This window comes from Notamacropus eugenii, chromosome 3 (genome assembly GCF_028372415.1).
Source record: "Notamacropus eugenii isolate mMacEug1 chromosome 3, mMacEug1.pri_v2, whole genome shotgun sequence".
NCBI lineage: Eukaryota > Metazoa > Chordata > Mammalia > Diprotodontia > Macropodidae > Notamacropus > Notamacropus eugenii.
This window is the reverse complement of record NC_092874.1, coordinates 479,373,910-479,384,605: the sequence shown is the minus strand read 5'-3', so window position 1 is coordinate 479,384,605 and position 10,696 is coordinate 479,373,910. Positions and strand designations below refer to the sequence as shown.

Here is a 10,696-nt window from a genome sequence, read left to right as displayed (position 1 = left end):
CCAGTAGGTTCTACCAAATTATGAATTTTGGTCCCCAAAACTTGGCTTTACACAAATACAATGCTTATATACTGCTGCAAATTGTATGTTTACTCTGCTCCACTCATCTACCTTTTTATCAGGTAGTTTGGTAACTATTGCCTTATAATACAGTTTAAGATCTGATACTACTAAATATCCTTCCTTGACTTTTTGTTCTTCCAACTGAATTTTGTTTTTATTTTAGTTCAGTAAAAAAAAAGGGGGGGGGGGAATCTGTCTCTTGAATCTTTTTATAACTGTCACAAAAGAAATTTAATACTCATGTGATAATATCTAAGATTTACATACAGCCTGTTTTTCATACATATTATCTCATTTGATCCTCTCAACAACCCTGTGAAGGTACTATGAAAATTATTTTAAAAGAAACCCACAATGTATTGGGGCTAAAAAATGTTTTCATTTTTAATTTTGAGAATAATCTGTCTAGTATTGGTAAATAATAGTTCCTTTAAAGCCTGATGAACTTCCCCTGTAAATCCATGAGGACCATGGCTCTTCTCTTGTTAGTTCCTTTAGAGTTCATTCTCTTTCTGGAAAAAGGGACCATAAAATAATTAAGCGACAAAAGCGAATCTGGCCAAAGTCTGAGAATATTTTAGATCAGGTGTCTCTGGTAAAGCACTGTGCTAAGGAGACCAAGGTCACAGGTGTAATGAGCAGTTATGAAAGTTAATTTCATAGAAGAAAAAAGATACCCTTTCCATTGAACCCATTACTGCATCCACCTTTGTTTGAATGTATGTATGCTATTGGTCATACAGGGAAAAATCAGGCTTAAGAATCTTGATAACTTATCACAACCCAGTGCCACAACTAGAAAAACAATGAAAGAAATGATTTCATTGGTAGTAAGTCAGTAAGTATAAAGGATCTTAGTATAAAAGACAAAAATTTCTTATATTTTAAGATCACAGCATTATTTTGCTTTGACAGCATTATATCCTTTTATTCCCGTGACTTGAGGCAATAGAATATTACTTCTTTAGTCCAAAATATGCCTGCACTAATATTAGCATAGAGGTCTTACCCTCCTGATTCCAGAATTGGAGGACCAGGGTGTGATGTCAGTCACTGAACTTTTCTCAGCTTCAGGATGCTCATCTATAAAATGAAGAGGTTGGACAAGATGGCCTCTAAAATCCCTTCCATCTCTAGATCCATGATCCTATGAATTTAAGTGACACTTCATTTCTGAAAAGGCCCAAAGAGCAAAAATTGTATATTTAAATAAATGTTTATAAAATTTATAATTTTGTAGAAGTAATATTTTACCTGGAAGAAATAAGCAATCCATTCTACTCTCGAGAAACAACAAAAATCAAAGCTCTCTCCCCTCTTTTTTCCATCTGTCTTATTTCTTATTTCCTCTAATTTCCTGCTTTCCTATTAAGGAAGACACATGATAAATTGTTTAGGCCATGAAAGATTCTCATTCAGTAATATTAGAAAATCTTAATAACTCTAAATTTAGTTAGCACATATATTTGAAAGACAGAAATTATGAATTATATAGAATCCATTGCAAAAAGGCTCTTTGCTGCTTATTTTTAAGAAAATGACCAAGATATAAGATGAATCATCTTACTTGGTTGTCCTGTTACTGATTAAGGCACTGTGTTGACAAATCTGTAAAATCTCTACTTTTAAATGTTGTAAAGTAAACATGTTAAATAGACATTTTAAAATATCCTTCATGATAGGATTTGTGCTAATGACATATAGAAGAATAACTCAATTATTCAAGTATTCATTGAGGTTGGAATGCCATTCTGATAAGTAAAGTATTATAGGATCAAGATGAATTTTATTGACATATTATTTTTGTTGACTATGTCCAAGGTTCAAGATCAAAACTTCTTCCCGGTGATACAAATCGAAATCACAGATACATACAAAATCCTAACTTTCAACTGCCGAGTATTCACTAATTCAAGGAACTGGTTGGAATTTACAGAAATGAAGTTGGTTTTATCACAAATGTCAACTGGAGAATTAGACACTACAAAACATTTTACGTGGACCTCTACAAGAGTATTCATTTCACCAAGTCTGGATAAGTGGCAGTGTAAAACTCTCAAGATTAGTTTTAAAGCTAACAAGTCAAAGACCCAGTATTAAGAGGTTTAAAATGACTCACACTCATATGACGCCAGGAAGTACTCAAGTTTATAAGTACACAGGACTTAATATTGGTTGATAATTATGGATACTGGAGGTTATGAAAGAAAATGTAGTGAACTAAATAAGTTCCAGAATTAATGAAAAAAGACTAAGAATATATGACACTCTAAAGTCATGCTTATAGGCTCAAATTTGGGTCTGACAATTCAAGCCTTTAAACATCTTTCACATATCTGACAAGTAAGACTAATGCTAATATCCAATATTTTTCAAAAGGAAGGCAAAATGTCCACTTTCCAATGAAGTCTGAAAATAGCAACAAATTCTGAACCAGAAGTAATAGAAGTTAGTCACAAGAATGCTAAAATTCCCTGCAGAAGTATTCCACTAAGCAATTACAAATATGAGGAAACACTTTTAAAATTTCATTTAGTATAAGAAGGTTCTCCTCTTTTGTACACACTTTGCACAAATAAAGATTTTTATTTGCTGCAGGAAACAAAATTGTAAATAACAGTGCATTTTTAGGCATAAATGAGTGTCTGCGTGTGGTTCCAGTACAGTCAGGTTAATACTGAGATTCTTGAGTAGCAGGAGATTCACTTTAGTGGAAAAATCCAAGTTTCTCCCACAACCATTCTTCAGTTGGGTCTTCAGTATTTCTTATTTCAAGAACCTTAGTTAGCTGAGCTCTTTGAACTAGCTTATTCTTACTCCCAGCAGACATCATCTGTTGTTCAGGTTTGCACCCAACAGGACAAGAGAAAGTAAAACACAGAGGGTAAGAAACTCTTCCATCCTCGTGGTGATAGTTATAACTACATACAGTGAAGCGACGTTGTCATTCTGGCAGCTCATCAGCTGAAATACCCTCATGCTCTTCATCCAGGACAACCAGCCATTTATATTGTCAACCTTCGTTAGAAGAGCAGCATTGCTAGTTTCTTTACAAAAATGAAACTTTCTCAATTTCTCCACTGGATCTTCAGCAACATCACAAACCACTAGAGATTCACTCATTTGCTTTCTGGCCCGCCCAAAATCCTGCAGAGCCTTTCCTAGGGCCTGTTCAAGCACGAATTCCATTTGAGCCATTTCTCTCCTACAGCTTCCTCCCTGAGCTCTGGGATATTCTCACAGGTGGATATGTGATCCTCTCACTTTGCTAAGGCAGATCACAGCCATTTCTTGCCTTTTCAGCTCACACAGCACTTATCTGGGTCCTGCCATACATACCCCCTAGGACATTCAGTCAAGAGGTGAGAGACTCTCTTATTCCATGGCTGCTGGTGCAGCCCTTAGAGTGCCCACCTGATGTCCTTCCCGTTCAGAGAGACCTGGGTTGAAAGCCAAGCCTTATTTCCTCTGCTTCAAGTGCTGGCACATAGTAGGTGTTTAGTAAATACTTCTTGCTTTTAACTGTGGGACTCTGGGCAAGTGACTTCAGGTCTCTAAGCCTCAATTCCCTCTTCTGGCCAATGTGCAATAGAATCTTTCTACTGATGACTCATGTGGTTCTTGAGAGGAAGGCAATGGTGACTGGCCCTGTGCTTCATTAGGACAGATGAGGAATCTCCCTCTGCCAATGCCAGCTGTCTCCTCTACAACTTACAGGCTTGGGGTGCAGTCAAAAAGATCGAGAGATTTGGGAACCGATCTGGAACTATGCCCAAAATCATAAATTATAGATTGTGCCCACACTTGTAAACCTGGGTATACCCTTTGAACCAGCAATACCACTACTAGGTCTGTTTCTCAAGATTATCAGAAGAAAAGGGAAAAAACGTCCATGTTCTAAAACTTTGATAGCAGCTCTGTTTGTGGTGGCAAAGAACTGGAAATTGAGGGGAAGCCCATCAGTTGGGGATGGCTGAAACAGTTGTGCTATATGATCATGATGGAATACTACTAGACTATAAGAAACAATGAGCTCAGTGATTTTAGTAAAACATGGAAAGACTTACATGAAATAATGAAAAGTAAGATGAGAACAACAAAGAGAACACTGTATACAGTGACAGAAATATCACTTTAAGACTGACTTTAGGCAAGTAAATCATTTAGAATATCATAAAAACCCAAATTTACTACAGAGATATATAAAGGAATGTGCTATCTGCATCCAGAAAAAGAACTCATAAATAGAAGTAAGGAAGGCATGAATTTACAGAAATATATTGATACAAATATATAATTGTGTCTAATGGTAGTATTTTGTAGCATACAGGGGATGGGAGGGGAAAGAAAGAAAATTAAATTATTACTTTAGTATACAATTAATAGCAAAAGCAAGTTGTACAAAAAACATTTGCAGTTTCATGTGCAACTTTCTTTTCTATTCAACTCTTTCTATTCTTTTTAAGTTCAAAAGAAAACAAAAATTTAATTATAATTTTTAAAAATCCTACAAAAGGAAAAAAAGAAGAAAACTGAAAGGTGATGACAAACCTAGAATTAACGAGCACCAGGACATGAGCCCAGGTCTTCTTCACTCCCTCTCTTTTCACTCTTCTTGTTATCTCTCAGTGAGAATAAAGCTTTAAAAGAATGTACGATCTACGTATTTAGAGGTCTCTGGAGTGTCTGAGGTGTCACCAGCAGATATTCCCAGGGTTTTGGGGGTAGGAGAAGTGGGTCAAGGCAATACCTCCATACTTTCATCTTTGGGCAAAGGAAACAGGAAGGACAATCACCACTGACATCACCAAGCCTGCCACCCCTATGGGGACAGCCCTGGTCTGTACCTCTTAGAAAGGTCACAAGATTCCAGCAGCTCATTTCCTCTGCTGACACCACAACAGGCCACTCTTTCCACCATCCAGATCTCTCTGCCCATCACCCTCCTTGCTTCCTTGGGTTCTCTTCTGGTCAAACAAACTGGCACCTCCAGAATGAACCTCTGCCAAGTGCTTGTTGTGGCTGCCCTCTGGACCCGTGAGTCAACTTCTCCTTCTTTTCAGATCAAGTGAGAAACGGAAGAAATTCGCAAAAGGACCTGCTCACATCTCTGTGTTCTCTTCTTTTATTTCTAGTTGGACATGCAGCCATAGAACTGACACAGCCTGAGGTCTCCATCACCAAAGAGCTAAGAAGAACAGCACGTGTGACTTGTCAAGTGTCCGGCTCCACAAACTTTGCTTCTGAGTACATACACTGGTATCAACAGAAGCCAAACCAGTCTTTGAAGCATCTGCTCTATGTACAATCAACCAGCACCCCCAACAAAATACCCTTAGGTGATGTAAGGAACAAATTTGTGGCAGAAAAGAATGAAGACAGAAGAACTTCATTACTAGCAATTAACTCCATAACACATGAAGATGAGGCCACCTACTACTGTGCATGCTGGGTATACCACAGCAATCAACACTCAATGACAACACCTACAAGAATCCTACCCTCCTCCCTCCCTCCCACATCCTCTTCCCTGGGGGCCACCTCCTCATTTCTCACTCCCATCCTCAGCCTGCCTGTAGCACTTCCTGCATTTCTTCTCAAGGCCATGTGGCCCATGTCTATACCATACCATATTCCTGTTTGAACTCACACAGGTTCCAAGCTCCCTCCATCAGCATCATAATCACTGACATCTCTACAGGGCTGTAAGGTTTCCATTGGTTTTATGGGTTGGATTAGACAGCTTCTGAGGTCACTTCCAATTCTCAAATTTTTGCATTCTGTTTTCTGGCAGCTTTATACTACATCATGTTGTCTCACCCTCTTCTCTCTCTGGAACAGAATCTCCTTCTATTCCCACTTTACAGAAGGTGAGATGATAACAGATGATTTAAGTGGCTTACCAGGAATTCCTTGTCTGAGGCAGAATTGGAACCCAGATTTCCAGATGTCATGTCTGCCACCAGTTCAAGGTTCATGCACCAAAGCTGGCAATTGAATCCTATAGTCCTCAGGAGAAAATAGGAGAAAGAGGAAGAATGAAGACATTAATATCATCTCTTAATTCCTTAGGTCTCTGAAACAATTCAAATGTTTTCTCTGACTAGGGAAGTACCTTCCAGCATTGAGATGCTATTTCTCCTCATTATTCATGGTGGTGGAGGTTATTTATCGTTGTCAGTCAACAAGTTCATATGGAGTGTGCCCAGTGCTGTGGGAAAGAAGTAAGGAGCCCAAGACATAGTCCCCTTTAAGAAACTGGTGCAGTAGTGGTGTGGAAAGTCAAGCTGGAACAGGAGCAATGACCCTCTCTGGTTCTATCTGGATGAAATCTTTCAAACTGACTGGCAAATTAACTCTCCAAATACCCATTTTTCTGGGGGGATTTGAAGAACAGGAGAGCAGATCAAAGCCAGAGCTCACTTGTTTCTTTTGTCAAAGGGAAAGAAAGGTTCAGGGGTCCCATAGAAACAGTATGAGTGAAGGACAACACAAAGTGAAAGGTTATCATCATCCCATCACCTCTGGGAGACAGGCTTGTACTCGGGAGTAGCCTGGAGTCAGGAGACAAGGCACTGGACTGAAAGTCAGAGAGACCTGGGTTGAAAGTCAAGCCTTATGTCCTGTGCTTCTACTGCCTGGCACTTAGTGGGTATTTAAGAAACACTTCTTGCTTGATTCTACCTGTCAACTGTGGGTCCCTGAGCAAGTGACTCCATCTCTAAGGCTCAATTCCCTCATCTGGACAATGTTCAATAGAATCTTTCACTGCTGACTCACATGGTTACGGAATGGAAGGCAAAATTACTGGCCCTGTGCTTCATTAATACAGGTGAGGAATCTCCCCCAACAATGCCAGCTGATGCCTTCTCTACAAACCACAGGCTTGGAGAGTGGTCAAGAAGACTGAGAGGTTTGAAGAGAGATCTGGAACTATGCGTAAAGTTATGAAGTGTAAATTAAAAGAGCTGAACACAGCAGCATGTGTGATTTGTCAAGTGTTTGGTCACTTCACCTTTAAGGATAAGTCCCTATATTGGTGCCAACAAAAGCCAAGCCAGCCTTTGCAAATTTTACTCTTTCTCTCAAAAAGCTGAGTCACTAATAAAGTATCCTTAGGTGATGTAAAAGACAAATTTGGGGCAGAACAGATAGAAGACAAAAGAACTTGACTCCTAGCAATAAATTTCATAACACATGAGGATGAGGCTGCCTACCACTGTGCATGCTGGGAAGACCACAGCAATGAACACCCAATGACAACACCTACAAGAATCCTACCCTCCTCCATCCCTCCCCACATCCTCTTTCCTGGGGGCCACCTCCTCATTTCTCACTCCCATCCTCAGCCCACCTGCAGCACTTCCTGCATTTCTTCCCAAGGCCATGTGGCCCATGTCTATGCTATACCACATTCCTGCTCCAATTCACACAGGTTCCAAACTCCTTCCATCACCATCATCACCACTCATATTTCTATAGAATTGTAAGATTTCCATTGGTTTTGTAAGTTGTACTAGACAGCTCCCAAGGTCCCTTCCAGTTCTCAAATTCTGTCACTCAGTTTTTTGGCAGAGAGCCTTACACTATGTTATGTTGTCTTACCCTCTTCACTCATTATGGTGACTGAAGTGGCTTTCCTAGCATCAAATGAGCAGTGCTTTTTAATTCTGATATTCCTGACTCCATGTCTGGCCACCTGTCCAAGGCTCATGCACCAAAGATGGCCATTGGATTCAATATTACTTTTGAGGAAGTAAGAGACACAGACAGAAAGGCAACATTACTATCCTGTCTTATTTCCTGGGTTCTCTGAACCAACACAAATGCTTTCTGGGGTCACATTAGCACTAAGTGACCAGGACCATGCCTTCCAACACTGAGATGCGATTTCTCATTATTTGCGATGGTGGTTCATTATCTTTTTCAGTCAACAAATGTTGATTCACATAGAGGGTGCCCAGTGCTGTGGGACAGATGAAAGGAGTCCAAAATATGGTTTCTTTCGAAAGAAATGCCAATAGCCTTGCAGAAATGCTATGACCAGCCATGGAAGAGAATATGGATCAGTGCAGAGCAGAGTGGCCCTGCCATGGCAGATACCTCTGGGATCAAATAGAAAATCCTTTCTTTGGTGTTCAAAGCCCTTCGTAAACTGGACCCTTCCTACCATGCCAGACATCTTCTATGTTCCCCTGTGTTTCATACAGACACAGAAAAACACACCTACACATACCCACATACAGACACACACATGCATATACACATGCACATAAACATACATGCATGCACACAAACACACATATAAACACACACAAACATGCACACACATACACACTTAGATCAAGGCACATTCACTGGCTGTGCCCTCTACCTGGGACTCTCTCCTTCAACTCTGCCTTCTGCATTCCCTTGGTTCCTCCAAGTGTCAGTTAAAATTTCATTTTCCACTGGAAATCTTTCCTGATTCCACTTAATAATGAGAAGGTTTTGCCTCTATTAAATATTTCCAACTCATCCTGTCCAAACATTGTTGGTACTTTGTTTGTCTGTGGTCTCCCCCATTACCCTATGAGCTCCTTGAGAGCAGGAACAGTTGTTTTTTGGGAAGGGGGAGCAGGAGGGCACTTCTTTGTATCCCCAGCACTTAGCAGAACAACTAAAACACAGTGGTGCTTAATAAATGTTTGGGGCAGCTAGTGGATAGGATAGGATAGAGTGCAGAGGACAGAGTGCTAGGCCAGGAGTCAGCAAGACTCATCTTCCTGAATTCAAATTTGACCTCAGACACTTACTAGTTATGTGACCCTGGGTAAGTTACTTAACCTTGTTTTCCTCATCTGTAAAATGAACTGGAGCAGGAAATGGCAAATCACTCCATACCTTGGCCAAGAAAGCCCCAAATGGAGTCAGGAAGGGTCAGATGTGACTGAAAACAACTGAGCAGAAAGTGTTCACAGACTATTTTGACTTGTTCCTTGACTTCCTCTGACTCATGAAGTCAAAGTTTCTGAAGCATCACCTCAGTTCCTTCCATCCATCTCAATGGTACTGATTTTGTACCTCTTTGCCTGTCCTCCCGGCTCTCTGCTTTGTCCCATTAAAAATAAGAGCATCAGATGGGAGCAGATGTGTTTGGTGGGCCTCATTGGCTGCTCAAAGTCCACAGTCCTGTTCCTGCTCCCTGCCTTTGACTTGCTATTTTTAAGACAGCCATAGTCAGTGTCTAGTCATATGGCTCCCCTTCTAAAGCCTCCCTTCTAAAACATTCCGGGAGCTGGCTGCCTTTAGACAATCATGCAGCGCTTCTTGGGGCACAGATGGTGTCCAAGAAGGCACAACCTTAGGTAGCCTCCTAAAGTGCAGATCTCCCAAGAGGTAATAACAATGGTAGTACTATTGATGATGATGATGATGATGATGATGATGATGATGATGATGATGATGATGATGATGATGATGGTGATGATGATGATGATGATGATGATGATGATGATGATGATGATGACATACCTGCTATGTACCAGGCACCATACTAGTCACTTTACATAGATCTCACTTGCTCCTCACGATGATGCTGAGATGTATCCTACTATTGTCCTCATTTTACAGTTGAAAAAATGAGGCAAACAGGGTTAAGTGACTTGCCCAAGGTCACCCAACTAGGACATGTTTGAGATCACATTCAAGCACAAGTCTTTCTGATTCCAGGTCCAGCCTGGAGTCTCCCTGGTGCCACTGAGCTTCCTTGTCCACTAAACTGTCCCTGTCTCTTGACAGAGATATAAATCTCTTCTCCCACTGGAATGTGTTTTAGTGGTACCAACAAGGATGCACTTCTTAGAGGAACAACTCCACCTTGAGGTACCATCCAGGCCCTCAACTCGATTTTTTAGCCTATTTTCCCATGGCTTTCATTGTTGTTCAGAGCCTAGAAGAATCTGTTCCCCATGGACTTGGTGGTAGCCCAGCAGCTGCTTCCCTCTGTCCCTCTTCTCCCCCTCCCCATCCATGACATCTCCCACATTGCTATTCTCACCCACAACATAGAGCAGCTCACTAATATGGCCTCAGGAGGTTTAGTTCCCTGATTGTCAGGGCTGTCCTTCCTACTGCTTCTCTCCAAATTATTTAAGTTCCCATTAACTATTTAGGCTTTTGAGGGTTTGGTTTTTGTCTTGTGCTCCTTGTTGATCCATCTTTGCTCTGTTTAACCCCATATCTAAGAAGAGGGTGGTCAACAGAGTTAAATTCTGAAGAGAGGCCATTGAGGTTGAGGACTGAGAGGAAAACCCTGAATTTCACAGAAGAGATATCATTGGTAACATTTAAGAGATACGTTCCAGTAAAGTAGGGGTGGGGTGCGCAATTTGGGGTGAGGGAGTGTGTGAGCACTTGCCATGTGCAATGAGAAGCCAAGCAGCCCACATGCATCAGAACTGTGATCCAGATGTGCTATATTACAAGGCAGATATTATACCCATGTTCACAATTTCTTGTGAAACCTAGGGACCCGTTACAGGAACCTCATATTCTTTATAAGGACCCCCTTTTCTAAGGAAGGGCACCTGTGGACAAGGATGCTGCTTGTAAATACCTAAACGATTGAATTCAATGAACTGTCACCAATGAA

The 10,696-nt window shown here is 40.7% G+C and overlaps 1 pseudogene; it reads right to left on the bottom strand.

The window, feature by feature from the left end:
• Positions 1-1,620: 1,620 nt before the first annotated feature.
• Positions 1,621-4,222, bottom strand: LOC140497749 (glia maturation factor beta pseudogene; annotated as a pseudogene).
• Positions 4,223-10,696: the final 6,474 nt, after the last annotated feature.